This window comes from Dama dama, chromosome 20, assembly GCF_033118175.1.
Source record: "Dama dama isolate Ldn47 chromosome 20, ASM3311817v1, whole genome shotgun sequence".
NCBI lineage: Eukaryota > Metazoa > Chordata > Mammalia > Artiodactyla > Cervidae > Dama > Dama dama.
The window spans coordinates 101,687,687-101,707,804 of NC_083700.1; the positions used below are offsets into that span (position 1 = coordinate 101,687,687).

Here is a 20,118-nt window from a genome sequence, read left to right on the forward strand (position 1 = left end):
AGATTCGAGGTAACTCGCTTAACGTCACCCACCACCGGGTCCCCGAGCCCTCTCCAGGCCTCAGTTTACCCTCCCTTGAGAGAGGGCGCGCAGGGCCAGTGAGGGTGTGGATCTGGGCCGCGGGGTATAAGGCGGGAGGAGACTGACAGCGGGCGCTGGCTGGGCCGGGCCGCTTGGGGGCGCCCTACCCGTACTCCCCACACACAGACACACACACCCCCCACCTCCTCCGGGCCCCCGCTCCGCGCGGGCCCAACGGCCCAGGCGCGCGCCACCCCACGGCGGGAGGCCCGGGGGGCGGGGCCAAGGAGCCCCCGCCCCGCCCCCGCCTCAGGCTCAGCCGCCGCCGCCGCCGCCGCCTCGGTCGAGCCCCCCGCCGCCCGCCAGCCCGCCGGCCGGCCGGCCGCCGCCGCTCTCCGGAGCCGCCCCCGCCCGCCCCCTCCGCGCGTCCTCTCTCGCTCGCTGCGCAGCGGAAACATGGCGGCGGGCAGGGAGTGAGCCGCCCCGCGCCGTCGCTGCGCCCGCAGGTAAGCGCCTCGGTGGCCGCCTCCGCTCGCCAGGAAAGCCCGCGCCCTGAGGGGCCTGGGCCGCCAGGGGCCGCCCCGGGCGAGAAGGAGGCGCCGGGACCGGCCTGGCCGCTGCCCCCGCCCCTCGGGCCCTACTGTCCGTCTGTGTGTCCTGACCGGTCAGCCTGTCAGGGGTCCGAGCGCGGCTGTCGCCCGCCTACTCAGCGGTCCTGGAACCCCCGCGACGTTCTGCATCCGCGGCCGGTCCGGCGGGGCCCAGTATCCGGCCCGCGGCCCTTACTCAATAGGGGCACCCCGGGGCTCCGCGAGGGAAAAACTCAAGGACACGGGGACTCTGGAGGGTCGGCATCGCGTGCGATCCGAGCGGGGGGTCGTTGTGTCCAAGCTAGCGGGGCTGGGTCGGCCGGAGAGTGTTGGTTTTGGGCCGAGGGCCAAGAGTTGGAGGAGCTGTCAGTCTGCTCCGACAGGAGAGCTGAGAGATGCCTGTGGATCCTCGCCGGCCGGATCCGGTTCGGGGCAGGCGAGGACCGAGGTCGGCGGGCTTCCTGGCCCCGCTGAGGGTCGGAGGTGCGAAGGGCGGGGAGCTGTCAGCAGCGTCCTCCGGGCTGGCTCGGGCCGCGGGAGCTGCGCCGGGACAACTCACGTGTGCCGCCGGAAACCGGCGGGGAGAGCTGGTTTCCAACCTCCGATGGGGGCGGGGGCCTCTGGGCACTGAGGTGAGCCAGGGGCCGGGAGGGCTTGGACACGTGGGCACGGCTGTGGGCCAGCCCCAGAGGAATGAAAAGGGGTTTCCAGGAGATAGGTGAACCCCAGAACGTCTCCAGATTAGAAAGGAATTTAAAAGTCATCTAGGATCCGTTTCTCTCGCCCTCATACCAAAGTAGCTTCGAAAATCCCAAATTCTACCCTAATAATTTGACCAGTCTATTTGAAGATCTTCTCCAGTGACGGGAAACTAATCTCTTCCCTAGGAAACCTATTCGTTCCTGGAAAGCTTTGGTGTTTCGAAATTTTTGTTTGTTTGTTTTGGTTGAAAAAAATAGATGCCTCCAATTCTTCCTTCTTCTGTTCCCTTATTTACACCCATTAAGATACCTGAAGATCATGTCCCTGGAGCCTTGTCTTCACTAACTGATTCCACTTCCCGTCAGTTGTTTCTCATAGGCTGGGGTTCTCTCATTCCTTCTCTGAATGAACTCTAGTTTGCCCTTTAAAGGAGAGCTTCTTAATGTGAGCCAGGAGACAAAACCTATTAAATTGCTGCAAGACACTCTTTTGGCTCGAAGGAGTGACCTGCTTAAATATAAGGTACTCTATTCCTTTACTCATTTCTGTAGTGTGTTTTGAACTTAAAAAAAAGATATCTAGTACTGTTTGTTTAAACCAACTAAAAGTTCTTATTTTGTGGAAAATTTTGGCTTTTCCCTCATTTTTTAAAATGTCTATAAACACTTTATCAAATGAGCCTGTGTATATTGAAGTGTGCAGTGCACCATGCAAATAGAAGAGCTTATTATTTTTTATACTGGAAAAGCTTTGAGATCTCATTTGATGCCAGACTGCAATTTAATATTTAGTTGGAGAGGGAAATGCTTTATTATATTGAACTCTTTGCTCTCTTTATAACTGCCAACGCGAGGCCCAAATTACTATGAAAAAGGACGTTTTGTTGTTGTTGTTGCTCACATACCAACCAGCTTTTTTTTTTTTAACTTACTTTTTTTATCACTTAGCCTTGGTTTGTGGGGTTATGTTTTTAAATGGGGTCTTTACCAACATCCTGAACCCTTGCCTAAGCCACCCTGTAGGTTAGTAATTTTTTAAACTTAGCAGAGATATGATGGTCTTATAGATAAAATGTCAAGCCCTTATATCTGGGACCTGGCTTATGTTCTAAGCAAAATTTCACTTTTTATAACATAAACAAGCGCATACCAGCAGTCAGAATTGGTTCTTTATCTTTCTTCTTATGTCTTCATTTTTTCAACTGGTCAGTGGTTTTGAAGTTTGCAGCACAGGTCAAGTTTTGATTTCTGGTATGTTTGTGCACATACTGTTTCCCTTTTATATAAGTTGGATAAGATTTTGTATAGCACTGTTCTGTACAGAACTGTACAGACTCAGGAAAAGCTCTGATTCCTTCCCTTCAACGGACTTGGAGTTAATGGTAGGAAATACTAAAAACCTATGAGAAAGATCTGTTGTGACTATCCTACTGAAAATGTAAATGCAACATCTTCTAAACTTTATACTTAATGTATCTACTGTATGTCAGGCACTATGCTATGTACTATGTTAACTGGGTAGACAGAGATAAGTAAGATACATTTCCAATCCTTGTGGAAATGGTAAATTAGTTGCTAAAATAGGTCATCTCAGAATAAAAAGTGAGAGCTTTGCCGCTTGATACTTGCACCAAGGGGAGGGCACTCAGACTAGCTCAGGACTTAAGGGAGGGCTTGAGGAAGAGATGACACCTGGCCCAAGTCCTAAATGGTAAGTAGAAGTAAGGCAGACAAAGAGGAGTAAAAAAAAAATGTGCTTCAAATAGAAAGAATAGCTTGAGGAAAGGCATCAATGTGAGAAAAGGAATAGCTTGCCTAGGGAACCACAAGCAGTTTGGTACTGCTAAGAAATAACAACAGTGATATAAGTGGTAAGTTGTGAGACTGGAAATACAATCAGAGCCCATGTCATGGTGAACCTTGTATGCATAAGTATCTTGAAATGAATTCAGTGGGTGATTTTTTTAAATCACTGGAAGGTTTTTATAGATATGCTTGAATAATTTTAAAATGAGATTATAGGGATGAAGAGAGAGGGATGACGTTGAGAGAATCTGTGAGGCTTTATGATTGATTGGGTGTGTAGGTCAGAGGGTGAGTAGTCCAGTGTGATGTTTAGGTTTTTGATTTGGGTGACTGGGGAGATGATGGTGACATTAACTGAAGACAGGAAACACTGGATAATGATTTCAGTTTGGGACTTGGAGGTTTTGTGATTTTTTGAGTGAGATCAATGAGCAAACATGGTGGAAGTAAAATAGGAAAAAAAAACAAGAGGTTGTGGTCAGAAAGTGGAATATTAGAGTTAAATTGTCTGATGTGAAGCTCTTCTCACTGACAGCTAGGTCCGTGTGTGGATTGCTGAAGTATAGCAAAGGTGAAGGCTGGTGAAGCTCAGTGTGACAGGGAACTGGGAGGCTGTTGTATGGAACGAGTCTTCTGCATCAGTAGTGAAGTGATTTAGGATGCGGAGGAGAGGGAGAGATTGTGACCCAGGTGCAGTGAATATAAGGGCTTAATCGGGAGGGTGGTAGAAGACAGATGAGGAGGAGGGGTAAGGATTGATACAGCCAGATGGTGGAAACCTCAGAGGAGAAGGAATTTATAAATGCAGGAATGGAAAAGTAATGGTTTTTTACTTTTCCTTCCTGGAAGCAGGATACTGATCTGTTCATCTTTATTCTGATCTCATATTAATCGTTGTGTTGGGTCTGAAAAGTCTGTTCTTCGTCTTGAAAAACAGGAGAGCAGATACCCTATATCAAATCCTTTCTGCTAATACTCAATGACAAAAAGTCCATAGATGTTTTTTCTGTGATGGTCAGTGGATAGATAGGAAGCAATCAGTAGTGAGGATGGTTTGTGGAAAGAGTGTAGTTAAGAGCCTAGGCTTTGGTTTAGAAAGACCAAGATTCAAATCTCAGCTCTGTCGCTTACTGGCCTTAAGACTGTAAGCAAATTGTTTAACCTCTGTGACTTTCAGTATCGTTATGTGTAAAAAATAGATTTCTGCTTTGTGGGGTGTCACAAAGATTACCTGAAATAATGTGTGTGTGTGTATATACTGTAATGTGTAGACACACACACACATACTAGAAAAGCAATTGACACTTCAGAGATGCAAAGCATATGGTAGTTCTCTTCCAACTACCTTTAAGGGACGTAAGCTCTGCTGGCAGAAATGAAATTTTTTCATGCTTGACTAAATTAAAAGGCAGTAAATACTCTGAGGGAGGTAAAGCAAAACGATATAGAACTTTGGAGGTAGAGCCATCATTTCTCAACAGTTGGGACAAGGTTAGGCTTTACACTCAAGATGAATTATATTTAGGCCTTGGAGAACACATTGAAATAGATTAAATAATTTAGGTAGAACTACAAAATGGGGATATATCATATGTTTTAAAAAATTAATAGTTGACAGAGGTTAAGTGTTGTATTTGTGTAAGTCAGTAGTGAGAGATGTGGCTAGAGAGGTGGGCTGGGGCCATAGTATTAAAGAACTGAAACGTAGAAGCTTGGACTTGATTCTAAATATACTAGGGAGCCACAGATTGTACATCCTCCCTCTCTACCTCAGTCTCCTAACTGTAAAATCTATAGGTGTTAATTTAGAAACTTTGAATTTGTTTTTGAAATAAGCCAAGTAAGAAATTCACATTTGAAAAATAAGTTAAAAAAAGGTAACTACTAGGATTTATTTTGTAGTTGTTGCTTAATCTTTGCAATAACCTTGTTTGGTAGACAGGCTTAGTGGAGTTAAAAGCATACAAGATCTCACTGGTAGAAAGTGACTAAAAAAAAGAAGAAAGTGACTAAAGATGTTCCAATTTCAAATTCTTTTTTATATTTCCATACTTATTAAGATTTGAAAAAGAAGCCTGGGTCCTCAGTGTCACTAAATAATACAACCCAGGGTTGGTCACTTTGCTTCTGTGATCCTCAGTTCCCTCATTTATAAAGTGAGGGAAGGTGTAGGTGTAAGGCTTAACTAAAGTAGTGTGTGTATTGCACTTTACATAATGTGAAAAATACATAATAGATACTCAAATGTTGCCCTCATCTGTAAATGACGGATTTTAACCAAGCCATTGTCAAGGTCTTAGTGCTAACTCCTTAGCCATCAGAGAACTGCTGGAACTGATTATTTTGATAAGCTTTGGCCATATAAACCCAGCAAGTCTTGTTCTCTGGTATCTTTGTCTTAGTTCTTCCGATCATCTCTTTTTCTTCTGTACTGTTATTCTGGTGCTGACTTGGCTGCCGCTTACTCTCTCCCAATCCTGCTTGTTGCTCCCTTTCAAAACCTTTCCACTTGTTCTCTGAAACTCGTATTTCCTAAACTGTCAACTATTTTATGGGATGTTTTATGTGTGCTGGCCTTAAATGGGAGCCAGTAGAGTAAGAGTACTTGCTCTCTAGCCCTTCTGAATGGGTGCAGCTCATTTTCTTAGACCACTCTTTGCAAAAGGAACGAGATAAGGATGACTGTAATTTTTTGTGTACCACTATCCCACACATTCCGTGAATCAAGGTAAACTGGAAGTGGTGAAACAGGAGATGGCAGGAGTGAACACCGACATTTTAGGAATCAGTGAACTAAAATGGACTGGAATGGGCGAATTTAATTCAGATGACCATTATATCTACTACTGTGGGCAAGAATCCCTTAGAAGAAATAGAGTAACCCTCATAGTCAACAAGAGAGTCCGAAATGCAGTAAAGTAAAGTGAAGTCACTCAGTCATGTCCGACTCTTTACAACCCCATGGACTGTAGCCTACCAGGCTCCTCCATCAATGGGATTTTCCAGGCAAGAATACTGGAGTGGGTTGCCATTTCCTTCTCCAGAGGATCTTCCCGACCCAGGGATTGAACCCAGGTCTCCCACATTGTAGGCAGGCGTTTACCATCTGAGCCACCAGTGAAGTCTGAAATGCAGTACTTGGTTGCAGTCTCAAAAATGACAGAATGATCTCTGTTCATTTCCAAGGCAAACAATCCATAATCACAGTAATCTAAGTCTATGCCCTAACCACTAATGCTGAAGAAGCTGAAGTTGAACCTATGATGACCTACAAGATTTTCCAGAACTAACATCAAAAAAAAGGTGTCCTTTTCATCATAGGGGACTGGAATGCGAAAGTAGGAAGTCAAGAGATACCTGAAGTAATAGGAAAGTTTGGCCTTGGAGTGCAAAATGAATCAGGGCAAAGGCTAACAGAGTTTTGCCAAGAGAACGCAATGACTGTAGCAAACACCCTCTGCCGACAACACAAGAGATGACTTTACACATGGACATCACCAGATAGTCAACACCGAAATCAGATTGATTATATTCTTTTCAGGCGAAGATGGAGAAGCTCTATACAGTCAGCAAAAACAAGACTGGGAGCTGTGGCTCAGATCATGAACTCCTTATTGCCAAATTCAGACTTAAATTGAAGAAAGTAGGGAAAACTACTAGACCACTCAGGTATGACCTAAGTCAAATCCCTTACGACCATACAGTGGAAGTGAGAAATAGATTTAAGGGACTAGATCTGATAGACAGAGTGCCTGAAGAACTAGGAACAGAGGTTTGGGACATTGTACAGGAGGCAGTGATCAAGACCATCCCCAAGAAAAAGAAAGGCAAAATGGTTGTCTGAGGAGGCCTTACAAATAGCTGAGAAAAGAAGAGAAGTAAAAAGCAAAGGAGAAAAGGAAAGATATTCCCATTTGAATGCAGAGTTCCAAAGAATAGCAAGGAGAGATAAAACCTTCCTCAGTGATCAATGCAAAAAAAAAAAAAAAATAGAGGAAAACAATAGAATGGGAAAGGCTAGAGATCTCTTCAAGAAAATTAGAGATACCAAAGGAACATTTCATGCAAATATGGGCACAATGAAGGACAGAAATGTTATGGACCTAGCAGAAGCAGAAGGTATTAAGAAAAGGTGGCAAGAATACCCAGAAGATACAAAAAAGATCTTCACGACCCAGATAATGACGATGGTGTGATCACTCAACTAGAGCCAGACATCCTGGAGTCCGAAGTTAAGTGGGCCTTAGGAAGCATCACTACGAACAAAGCTAGTGGAGGTGATGGAATTCCAGTTGAGCTATTTCAAATCCTAAAAGATGATGCTGTAAAAGTGCTGCACTCAAAATGCCAGCAAATTTGGAAAACTCAGCAGTGGCCACAGGACTGGAAAAGGTCAGTTTTCATTCTAATCCCAAAGAAAGGCAATGCCAAAGAATGCTCAAACTACCACACAGTTGCACTCATCTCACACGCTAGTAAAGTAATGCTCAAAATTCTCCGAGTCAGTCTTCAGCAATACGTGAACTGTGAACTTCTAGACTTTCAAGCTGGTTTTAGAAAAGGCAGAGGAACCAGAGATCAAATTGCCAACATCCGTTGGATCATCAAAAAAGCAGGAGAGCTCCAGAAAAACATCTATTTCTGCTTTATTGACTATGCCAGAGCCTTTGACTGTGTGGATCACAGTAAACTGTGGAAAATTCTGAAAGAGAAGGGAGTACCAGACCACCTGACCTGCCTCTTGAGAAACCTATATGCAGGTCAGGAAGCAACAGTTAGAACTGGACATGGAACAACAGACTGGTTCCAAATAGGAAAAGGAGTATGTCAAGACTGTATATTGTCACCCTGCTTATTTAACTTATATGTGGAGTGAAACGATGTGCTGGATGAAGCATAAGCTAGAATCAAGATTGCTGGGAGAAGTACCAATAACCTCAGATATGCAGATGACACCACCCTTATGGCAGAAAGTGAAGAAGAACTAAAGAGCCTCTTGATGAAAGTGAAAGAGGAGAGTGAAGAAATTGACTTAAAGCTCAACATTCAGAAAACTAAGATCATGGCATCTGGTCCCATCACTTCATGGGAAATAGATGGGGAAACAGTGGAAACGGTGGCTGACTTTCTTTTTTGGGCTCCAAAATCACTGCAATCATGGTGATTGCAGCCATGAAATTAAGAGAGACTTACTCCTTGGAAAGAAAGTTATGACCAACCTAGACAGCGTATTAAAAAGCAGAGACATTGCTTTACCAACAAAGGTCCATCTAGTCAAGGCTATGGTTTTTCCAGTAGTCATGTATGGATGTGAGAGCTGAACTATAAAGAAAGCTGAGCACTGAAGAATTGATGGTTTTGAACTGTGCTATTGGAGAAGACTCTTGGGAGTCCCTTGGACTGCAAGGGATTCCAACCAGTCCATCCTAAAGGAGATCAGTCCTGGGTATTCTTTGGAAGGACTGATGTTGAAGCTGAAACTTTAATACTTTGGCCACCTGATGTGAAGAACTGACTCATTTGAAAAGACCCTGATGCTGGGAAAGATAGAGGGCAGGAGGAGAAGGGGACGACAGAAGATGAGATGGTTGGATGGCCTCATCAACTCAATGGACATGAGTTTGGGTGAACTCCAGGAGTTGGTGATGGACAGGGAGGCCTGGCATGCTGCAGTCCATAGGGTTGCAAAGAGTCAGATACAACTGAGCAACTGAACTGAACTGAACTTCTTAAAATCTTGTTCTTTCTGGCACAACGGCTGTACCACTCTCATTGTCTTATATGTACATCATCTCTGTTGTTAAAGACCTTGTACACACAGTCTTCATTTCTGCCTCAATTTCTGGGCTTATCCTGAGTGACTTTAGTATTCATATGGATATCTGTTTCTTCAACACATTGGCCTATTCAACTGAGGTGATCATTTTTTTAACTAATCAGCTCCCGTAGTTACACCATGGGCTTTGTTCTCACTTGAATATGGCCCACCTCTGAAATTATAAATGAAGACATACATATTTGTTCCAGATTTTCCCAACTACCTGTCCTTTGACTGTCTCTACACTTTTCTTTGACCTCACTGAGACCTGTTTGCACTTCCTTCCCTATCCAGCTTAGTTTTCTTAGTCTCTGACTTATTTCATTCACTCTCTTATCATTATCTTTTATCCTCTGTCCCTTGCTTGTTGTCCTTCTGTCCCTGTCTGGGCAAAATTCCAAACTAATCTCTCTCTTCTTGCCTATACTAGCTCTACTGAACCCTGTTTGGAAAAAAATACACACTTTTACAGATCTCTGCCATTGCGGAGATGGGAAGATAAAGAAGGATAGATAATTACAATTGCATATTATTGAAGGATGTCACACATTTTTTTCCTGCTTAATTTGAAGCATATAAAAACCCTGTTAGATAGGATGCCAGGTCATTATAAACTCTATTTTCTGATAAGAAACTGAGGTGTAGGTGAATTAAATGCTATGCCCAGTGTGAAATAGCTATTAAATGTCAAAAAAGCAACTCAAAACCAGGCATTCTTACTACAGATTCTGTATTTTGTCCAGAATGGTTCACTGTCTCTTATGACTTACTTTTGAAGACTCTGTGCTTTCTGAACCTTCTGGTGGTTCTGCTACAAGTCATCATATATTAATTTTCTTAAATTTTAAAGCATTTAAGACTGATGCATTAATTTCCGCCTCTTTATTTACTATAGTTGTTGCCATTGTTCAGTTCAGCTCAGTTCAGTCACTCAGTCGTGTCCGACTCTTTGCGACCCCATGAATCGCAGCACACCAGGCCTCCCTGTCCATCACCAATTCCCGGAGTTTACTCAAACTCATGCCCATCGAGTCGGTGATGCCATCCAGCCATCTCATCCTCTGTCGTCCCCTTCTCCTCCTGCCCCCAATCCCTCCCAGCATCAGGGTCTTTTCCAATGAGTCAACTCTTTGCATGAGGTGGCCAAAGTATTGGAGTTTCAGCTTCAGCATCAGTTCTTGCCATTGTTAGCTTTTAAAATTAAAGCATGTACATAATTGTATATTCACTTTAATCACTGTATCTGTTGCTCATTGACGTATTACAGGCACATTTCTAAGTGTTTTCTTATTTAGTATAATTGCTTTACATTTGCTTTTGTAGACTTTCCTCTGGGGTGTTCAAACATGATGGAAATAAAGGCTGTTTTAGTCATTATATTCTGTGAAGTATAACAGAAAACATGAAAGTCAGCATACTTGTTCTTAGAGATATTTAAGAAAAGAGCAGACAACTGTTTGTCTTAGATGATTTAAAGTTTTGGACTTCCAATCCCAATTTTTTGGTGCTCTGTCTTATCTCCAGTTATCTCAAAGGACTGCTGGAAAGTCTCCAAGCTAAATTAAGTTTATTTCTTTAAGTATAAAAGTTTACGAAGCCTAATAGGCCCAGTTCCAAATTAACAGCTTAAAAACATTGTCTAATCTCTTTATGTGTGTTTTTTCAATTTTTTATTCATTCATTCAACAAATATTTATTAATGCCTTTTAATTGCCAAACTCTGTGCTGTGTACACTGACAATAGATGGAGTTTGCCTGTGAAGGCATCTATTCTAGACTTTTGTCTATTGGGAATTTTTAAATCACAGAGTCAGTTTCAGTGCTTGTAATGATCTGTTTGTGTTTGATATTTGTTCCTGGTTTGGTCTTAGGAGATTGTATCTTTCCAAGAATTTGTCCATTTTTTCTAGGCTGTCCATTTTCTTGACATATAGTTGCCTGTAGTAAGTAGTCTCTTAGGTCCTTTGTATTTTTGTGGTGTCAGTTGTAACTTCTCCTTTTTCATTTCTAATTTTATTGATTTAGGCTCTCTCCCTTTTTTTCGTCATGAGTCTGGCTAAAGGTATATCAATTTTGCTTATCATTTCAAGCAATAATAATCTACGTTCCAACAATTTTTGTCTCACATAATCTACAATCCAACAGTTCTACTCCTAGGTAAATACCCTTTAGAAACACTCCTATGCATATATAAAGAGACTTTCAAAAATATCTATGCAATATTTTTATAGCAGAAAATTCAAACTAGTCCAAATGTATAATTAATAAGAGAAAGAAAATATTACAGTATATTTATCTAATGGAATTCCATACAGTAATGGAAATGAATAAACTAGATCTGTACAGTAACTTGAGTGAATCTCACAAATAAAAAAGTTGAGTAAATAAAGCAAATGGCAGAACACATTTATATAAAGCCCAACATTGATATATTATTTATGGAAGCATACTTACATAATAAATGCTTAAAGAAATGCATGGTAATGAAAAAATATAATATCAAAGTAAGGATAGTGGATATCTCTGAAGTGCAGGGTTGCGAGAAAAGACTAGTAATACTGCTGGGAAGAGCAACAGGGGATTTAAATTGTATTGGTAAATGTTTTTTCAGCCAAACTGTGGATATATGGTTGTCCATTCATCATTATTTATCCCTTTTTATATATCTGAAATATTGTATAAGATATGTATTTTTAAGAAATAATATGTAGTTCTTGTCATGAGTTTAATGCAGGAAGGGAAGGATCAGCAGAAATATAGAATATTTATGAATAGGATAAATATGCTATTCATAGAATGAATCATGTAACTGTTTTTACAGGTCTGAAATGGTCTCATATAGAGAACTTCAGGTAATTCAGCATCTTTCAAGCTAATGTAACAAGGACTGTCATTGAAATATATTCAGAGTAATATGAGACACAAGGGCAGGAACAGTTGACTACCAAGGCAGAAGGAGGGAGATGGTTTTTGGAAAGGCTTCAGAGAGAAAGAGAATGAAATTTAACCTGGATTAAATGTTTGAGAAGGAATTCACTAAGTAGGAAGAGAAGAATGCCTTCCAGATAGAAGTTAAAACCCTTTTGCAGACGGAATCCTCTAGGTAGAGTATGTGGAGGTTAAAGAAGCACAGCAGAGGAAGAGACTAAGGAGGGGAGCAAAAACAACAGCAAGTGTCTGTGTAGTAGTTACTGTGCATTTTATACACCTGTAAGCCCAGATGGCAAACAGGCACCTAAGGGTTAAGTAACCATGCTCTCTTTGGCAGCACATATACTAAAATTGGAACGATACAGAGAAGATTAGCACAGCCCCTGTGCAAAGATGACATGCAAATTCGTGAGGTGTTCCATATTTGTAGAGGAAGGGACCATATGCATACCTATGGCTGATTCATGTTGAGGTTTGACAGAAAACAACAAAATTCTGTAAAGCAGTTATCCTTCAATTAAAAATAAATAAATTAGAAAAAAAAAAGAGTGAAGTAACCTGTCCAAGGTCATAGAACTATCAGGAGGTGGAACCAGGATTTGAACTCTTGACAGTTCAAATCCTGTCTGGTCCAGAGTCTATGCTCTTGGCCAGTAAGTTGTACTCTGAATCACTGCGTGATAAGGAAAATCAGAAGAAAGGGGTGTTTTTAATGCCAGAGGAACAAGAGTAAGTTTCAAAAAGAAAGGAATAGTTAGCAGTGTGAAAGACCTTACGGAGATAAAGTAGAAATACTACAAAGAGATCATTGGATTTAAAAAAAAAAATCACTGTGCTCTAAGATACAGTAAGGGATACCAAGATAATAGAGATGTGGATATCTCAGTAGTGATTCAGTCCACCAGTTCTGTGGGCCAGTGTTTATAATTCCCACTGTCACGTAAATATTATTAGCTCTATTTTATATGTAAAGTAACTGAGATTCAGAGATATTTGGCCTAAATTATATAATTTATTTGTGATAGAACTCAGTTTCAAACCCAGACATCCTGTCTTAAGCCATAATGCATCTTTCCATTTTACCATGCATACTCCCCACAAGTGGTGTTATATAGTTCTAAGGTTTCATCAGTCAGTACAGGAGGTGAGGTTGACTTGTAAGAATTAACTTGCTTTTTAGCTGAATATATCCTGTCTCAGGGTTTCCCCGGTGACTCAGTGGTGAAGAATCTGCCTGCCAGTGCAAGAGATATGGGTTCGATTCCTGGGTCAGTAAGATATGCTGGAGAAGGAAATGGCAACCCACTCCAGTTTTCTTGCCTGGGAAGTCCCCTGGACAAAGGAGCCTGGTGGGCTATAGTCCGTGGGGGTTGCAAAGAGTCAGACACGACTTAGTGACTAAACAACAAACAACAAACAACAAATCCTGTCTCAACACTATAGGTAAACTAGAAGGATCCTTGAATAGAAGAATGAAATACTTCAGTGAATCAGTCATGCTTTTTTTTTTTTTTTAAATTGAGTAAACAGATGAACTATTTCCTTGTTAGGGTAAGTGCTCCTATTTTAATAAGTTGCAAAGTTTCTGTAGCCCCTCGACCCTTGGTGTAATCCACTTCCTCCTTCTTAACCAACACATATTTATCAGCTGTGTACTAAGGATACAAAAATGTGAATGAGATTCTTTCTCTCAGTGAGCTTATTATCCTGGTGATAGTTGGGATAAAAAGTTATTATGATTTTATCTCAGTGGTCTTCCTCCTCCAAACTTATAACTACAGTCTAATCATAAGGAAAACTAGACAAATCCCAATTGAGAGATATTCTGTGAAATACTTGACCACTATTCCTCAAAGCTATCAAGGTCATCAGGCAAGAAAAGTCAGCCAAATGAGTCTAAGATGACATGATGACAAAAATGTGTTATCCTGGGAAGGGTAATAGGATCCTGAAACAGAAAAAGGAAATTAAGTGAAAACCAAGGAAGCCTCAATGAAATGTGGACTTCAGTTAATGGTATATCCATATTGGTTGATTAATTATAACAAATGTACCATACTAATGTAAGATGCTAGTAATAGGGGAAACCGTGCAGAATATATGGGAACTCTGCACTATCTTTGCAGACTTCTGTAAATCTAAATTGTTCTTAAATAAAAGCTTATTTGTAAAAAGTAATAATAAAGTCAAAATAATTGTATGTGCTGTTTCTTTGGAATTTAATTAAAACACATTTCTTCATAAAATATTCCCAGTTTGGTTGACATGTATGATGGGACTGACAGACTGCAGTCTGTTGATAGCTGCATGTGCTAATGTGTACATGCCATATACATTTTTTCTATTTCAGTGTCTTATACATGTAGATGGGCTTCCCTGGTGACTCAGATGGTAAAGCATCTGCCTCCAGTGCAGGAGACCCAGGTTCAATCCCTGGGTTGAGAAGATCCCCTGGAGAAGGGAATGGCAACGCACTCCAGTATTCTTGCCTGGAGAATTATGTGGACAGAGGAGCCTGGCAGGCTGTGGTCCATGGGGTTGCAAAGAATGTGAAGTCAAGTGGGCCTTAGGAAGCATCACTACGAACAAAACTAGTGGAAGTGATGGAATTCCAGTTATGCTGTCTCAAATTCTAAAAGATGATGCTGTGAAAGTGTTGCACTCAATATGCCAGCAAATTTTGAAAACTCAGCAGTGGCCACAGGACTGAAAAAGGTCAGTTTTCATTCCATTCCCAAAGAAAGGCAATGCCAAAGAATGTTCAAACTACTGCACAATTGCACTCATCTCACACGCTAGCAAAGTAATACTCAAAATTCTCCAAGTGAGGCTTCAACAGCACGTGAACCTTGAAATTCCAGATGTTCAAGCTGGATTTAGAAAAGGCAGAGGAGCCAAAGATCAAATTATCATCATCTGTTGGATCATCGAAAAAGCAAGAGAGTTCCAGAAAAACATCTACTTTTGCTTTATTGACTACGCCAAAGCTTTTGACTCTTTGGATCACAAAAAAAAAAAAAAAAAAAACTGTGGAAAATTCTTAAAGAAATGGGAACACCAAAACCACCTGACCTGCCTCTTGAGATATCTGTATGCAGGTCAAGAAGCAACAGTTAGAACTGGACATGGGACAACAGACTGGTTCAAAATCGGGAAAGGAGTACATCAAGGCTGTATGTTATCACCCTGCTTATTTAACTTACATGAGAGTACATCATGTGAAATGCTGGGCTGGATGAAGCACAAGCTGGAATCAAGATTGCCAGGAGAAATATCAATAACTTCAGATAGGCAGATGACATGACCCTTAAGGCAGAAAGCAAAGAAGAACTAAAGAGCCTCTTGATGAAAGTGAAAGAGTAGAGTGAAAAAGTTGACTTAAAGCTCAACATTCAGAAAACTTAAGATCATGGTCCCATCACTTCATGGCAAATAGATGGGGAAACAGTGGAAATAGTGACAGACTTTATTTTCTTGGACTCCAAAATCAGTGCAGATGGTGACTGCAGCCATGAAATTAAAAGATGCTTGCTCCTTGGAAGAAAAACTGTGACCAAACTAGACAGCATAATAAAAAGCAGAGACATTACTTTGTCACAAAGGTCCATCTAGTCAAGGCTATGGTTTTTCCAGTAGTCATGTATGGATGTGAGAGTTGGACTATAAAGAAAGCTGAGTGCTGAAGAATTGATGCTTTTGAACTGTGGTGTTGAAGAAGATTCTTGAGAGTCTCTTGGACTACAAGGAGATCCAACCAGTCCATCCTAAAGGAAATCAGTCCTGAATATTCATTGGAAGGACTGATGCTGAAGCTGACACTCCAATACTTTGGCCACCTGATGGGAAGAACTGACTCTTTTGAAAAGACCCTGATGCTGGGAAAGATTGAAGGCAGGAGGAGAAGGGGACGACAGAGGATGAGATGGTTGGATGGCATCACCAACTCGATGGACGTGAGTTTGAGTGAGCTCTGGGAGTTGGTGATGAAGGAAAGCCTGGCGTGCTGCAGTCCATGAGATCAGGAAGAGTCGGACACGACTGAGTGACTGAACTGACTAATATGTAGATGACAGAAGTATGCTAACTCCTAGTCAACAGAGAGAACTCAAGACAAATGTAAAAACTTTCTTACCACGTAATATTGCTTGTTAATTGAAACCACAAAACACTTATTTGGAGGGATTGTAGCTAAGTACTCACTGGTTTGTGAGCAGACATGATTCAGTTCATATAGAAATGTTACTTTATTGAGCTGTTTGTGTGATACTATAAAAAGGTGCTGTTACCTATTATCACTGTATATGAGTGCAAGTTGGATACTTATTTTTTTCTACAAATGCTTTATAAGATTAGTGTGATTCTTGGATGAGATCAACTTAAAAGTCCTAGATTTAGTTTTAGGAAAAAACCTCTTGAGAAATTGCTTAATCATAGTTTATATTAATAGTTCTTTTACTAAATGCATCTTCCTCATCAATTATAGTTTTGCCTGCATTTATACTCTTTTTTTTGCCTGTACTGGATCTTCATTGTGGTGTGTGGGCTGTCTCTAGTTGGGGTATGCAGGGGCTTCTGTAGCTGCAGCACATGGGCTTCTTATTGCAGTGCAGTCTTCTCTTTTTGCAGAGCACAGGCTCCAGAGCACGTGGGCTCTCTGGTTGCAGCATGCAAGCTTAGTTGCTGCTTGGCATGTGGGATCTTAATTCCCTGACCTGGGATCAAATCTGTGTCTCCTGCATTGAAAGGCAAATTCTTAACCACTGGACCAGCAGGGAAGTCTTAAAGGAAACCACTCACAGAAATTTATCTTCAAAGGACATATTCTATAAATAATTATTTAATAACTAGATGTCCTGTCTTTATAGAAAGCTTAGAAAATAATACTAACAAGTACCAGTAGAGCTAGCAATTCTCTTTCTTCTTTATTGATCCAGAACCTACTCTCCAAACGCCACAACGCTTAACCCTCTTACTTCCACACCACCTCCAACTTAATTATTTAATGCAGCTTTCTTAACGAGTAAACAAGGATTGCTTATTTGGGTTGAATTCTGTTAACTGCCTTAGTAATAAATAGATTTTTAAAATAAAGAGCCTCTTGATGAAAGTGAAAGAGGAGAGTGAAAAAGTTGGCTTAAAGCTCAACATTCAGAAAACTAAGATCATGGCATCCAGTCCCATCACTTCATGGCAAATAGATGGGGAAACAGTGGAAACAGTGGCTGACTTTCTTTTTTTGGGTCCAAAATCACTGCAGATGGTGATTGCAGCCATGAAATTAAAAGACGCTTACTCCTTGGAAGGAAAGTTATGACCAACCGAGACAGCATATTAAAAAACAGAGACATTACTTTGCCAACAAAGGTCTGTCTAGTCAAGGCTATGGTTTTTCCAGTAGTCGTGTATGGATGTGAGAGTTGGACTATAAAGAAAGCTGAGCACTGAAGAATTGATGCTTTTGAATTGTGGTGTTGGAGAAGACTCTTGAGAGTCCCTTGGACTGCAAGGAGATCCAGCCAGTCCATCCTAAAGGAGATCAGTCCTGGGTGTTTATTGGAAGGACTGATGCTGAAGCTGAAACTCCAATACTTTGGCCACCTGATGCGAAGAGCTGAGTTATTTGAAGAGACCCTGATGCTGGGAAAGATTGAGGGCAGGAGGAAAAGGGAATGACAGAAGATGAGATGGTAGGATGGCATCACCGACTGAATGGACATGAGTTGAGTCAACTCCTGGAGTCGGTGATGGACAGGGAGGCCTGGCATGCTGCAGTTCGTGGAGTTGCAAAGAGTCGAACACGACTGAGTGACTGAACTGCACTGAATGCTGACCTTGGTAGTTAGGCATCAAAGTTATCTTCTTGAAAAGAGCTAGTTGAATTTGGTAAAATGTTAATGTTTTGTTGACTTCTTTATTCTCAACACTACCAAGTTGCTTTTAATATGTTGAATCCCCTAATCATTACATTTAAATAAATCATTATCTGAAAGAGAAACATCAGTTCAGTCAGTCTCCTAATCTGTTGGTAGTTTCTGATTATTAGTTATTAGTGAAAGCCTATATTTAGTTGCTTAATATGCTAAGTGTTTAAATAATAAGTGCTTAATGCATGTTAGTTAAATCCAAATCTGAATTAATGGACTATATTCATGATTTTTTCTTTGTGTGCTCCTGTACTTTTTATTGAGAAGGAACTGTATTTTACACTGACCATATTTTGGAAGTGACTTTGTTTTCTGATGGGTAGGGAGTTTAAATCCCTTGTCTGCCACCTGTGATCTACCAGAAGATCCTTAGATCATTTCATTGATCAGACAGGTTAAGCAGTCCCAGATGTATTTGTAGGTCTTGTCTTTTCTTCCGAGATCCTGGAAAACAAGGTAGCCTCTTAAATTTTTGGTGCCCAGAATGGTGGATTCTGGTACAGTGGTAGGCTCATAGTGTGTTCTAAATAAATATTGTTATAATGTCCTTCCTTTCTGTTACTGGGAAATAACAATTACTGTTTCATATAGTATAGGATGAGATAACCAGACTTTTGTTGAATGTTAAACTGCAACCTCAGCTAGTATTTCCCCAGTTTGCCTAATCAGCTGGAACACTTATTAAGAAATGACAAATACCCTGACCTGGAGATCGTTTCTGTAGATTTGGGGTAGATTGTGGTGATCCTTTTGAAAAAAGCAGTGCATTTTTAAATAGTAGTTTATTAACACTTTTTGATTGTAAAGGGCAGAAATCCAACATAAATGAATTGCAGCCAAAGAAGGAGAAAAGGGAATTTATTGTTTCATTCAATTTGATATAGGGCCTGGGGAAGGACGGTATTAATCTGCTTCTTGCTCCTGGATTGTATCTTAGCTTTATCAGGCAAAGAATGCATAACAGAGATGCTTGGGGGGTACCTAGGGTATTCAGGGGAACTCTCTTATGCTTCGGTCTTATCCATAGCTGTAGGTCCTGCCTTTCTGCCTTTGTACCATTCTTATTTTAGCCCTGGGTAGTTTCCCAACTTAGCAAGGATTGTGTGCAGGCTCTAGGCAGAAGGAATCTTTTTTACAAAAGTGGTATTTTCTCCCCAGCTTTCAGATTGACCAGTTCAACTCAGTACTGATAATCTCCAACATGTACTAGTATGACCTTACAGATTGTAAATATTTTGAACATTCCTCTATTTCATATTAAGCAGTTTGTTTTTTATAGGAACTGATTGAAATCTGTCTGTATAGCCAATGCATCCTGTGTTTTCTCTACCGCATCTCTTTTTGTGGTGTGCCTCAGTAGTGGTGAGTCCTGGTATGAAAGACCACGGCTCAATAAACTGCCTCCTGCTACATAAGAATGGCCAACCTCAGCATGAGATAGAGGTCTGCACCGTGAAGTCCCCAGTCTTGATCCAGTCAGTTCTACGTTTTAAGGACTCGTTTATACCACCCCTCTTCTGTGTACCAATTTCTGTTTCATAACGGTCTTTGGATGGAAGTAATAGAATCAACCTTTGGTTAACTTAACAAAATTTATAATTTTAACCATTTTTAAGCATGCAGTTTACTGATATTAAGTACATTCACTTTGTTTTGCAAGCATCAGTTCAGTCGCTCAGTCATGTCCGACTCTGTGACCCCATGAATTGCAGTACACCAGGCCTCCCTGTCCATCACCAACTCCCAGAGTTTACCCAAACTCATGTCCATCAAGTTGGTGATGCCATCCAGCCATATCATCCTCTGTCGTCCCCTTCTCCTCCTGCCCCCAATCCCTCCCAGCATCAGAGTCTCTTCCAATGAGTCAACTCTTTACATCAGGTGGCCAAAATATTGGAGTTTCAGCTTCAGCATCAGCCCTTCCAATGAACACCCAGGACTGATTTCCTTTAGGATGAACTGGTTGGGTCTCCTTGCAGTCCAAGGGACTCTCAAGAGTCTTCTCTAACAGCACAGTTCAAAACCATCAATTCTTCACCGCTCAGCTTTCTTCACAGTCCAACTCTCACATCCACACATGACCACTGGAAAAACCGTAGCCTTGACTAGACAGACCTTTGTTGGCAAAGTAATGTCTCTGCTTTTTAATATGCTATCTAGGTTGGTCATAACTTTCCTTCCAAGGAGTAAATGTCTTTTAATTTCATGGCTGCAGTCACCATCTGCAGTGATTTTGGAGCCCCAAAAAATAAAGTCACCACCATCCATCTGCAGAACTTTTTTCATCTTACTAAACTGAAACTCTACCCATTCTGTTCCTCCCTCCC

General features: G+C 41.3%; 1 protein-coding gene and 1 non-coding gene across 10 annotated transcripts in view; both read left to right on the forward strand.

Annotated features, from left to right (window-relative positions):
- Positions 1-407: 407 nt before the first annotated feature.
- Positions 408-20,118, forward strand: part of SCMH1 (Scm polycomb group protein homolog 1) — a 209,701-nt gene continuing 189,990 nt past the window's right edge. For 6 of the 9 annotated variants that reach the window (XR_009689256.1, XM_061122238.1, XM_061122245.1 and 3 more), the window contains exon 1: positions 408-527. The gene's annotated coding sequence lies outside the window, so the exon portion shown is untranslated. The remainder of the gene's footprint in view (positions 528-20,118) is intronic. The other 3 variants (XM_061122239.1, XM_061122249.1, XM_061122240.1) reach the window with 3 other exon arrangements.
- Positions 12,189-12,295, forward strand: LOC133041779 (U6 spliceosomal RNA). Its single transcript, XR_009689352.1, has one exon. It is a non-coding gene; the product is annotated as a U6 spliceosomal RNA (small nuclear RNA).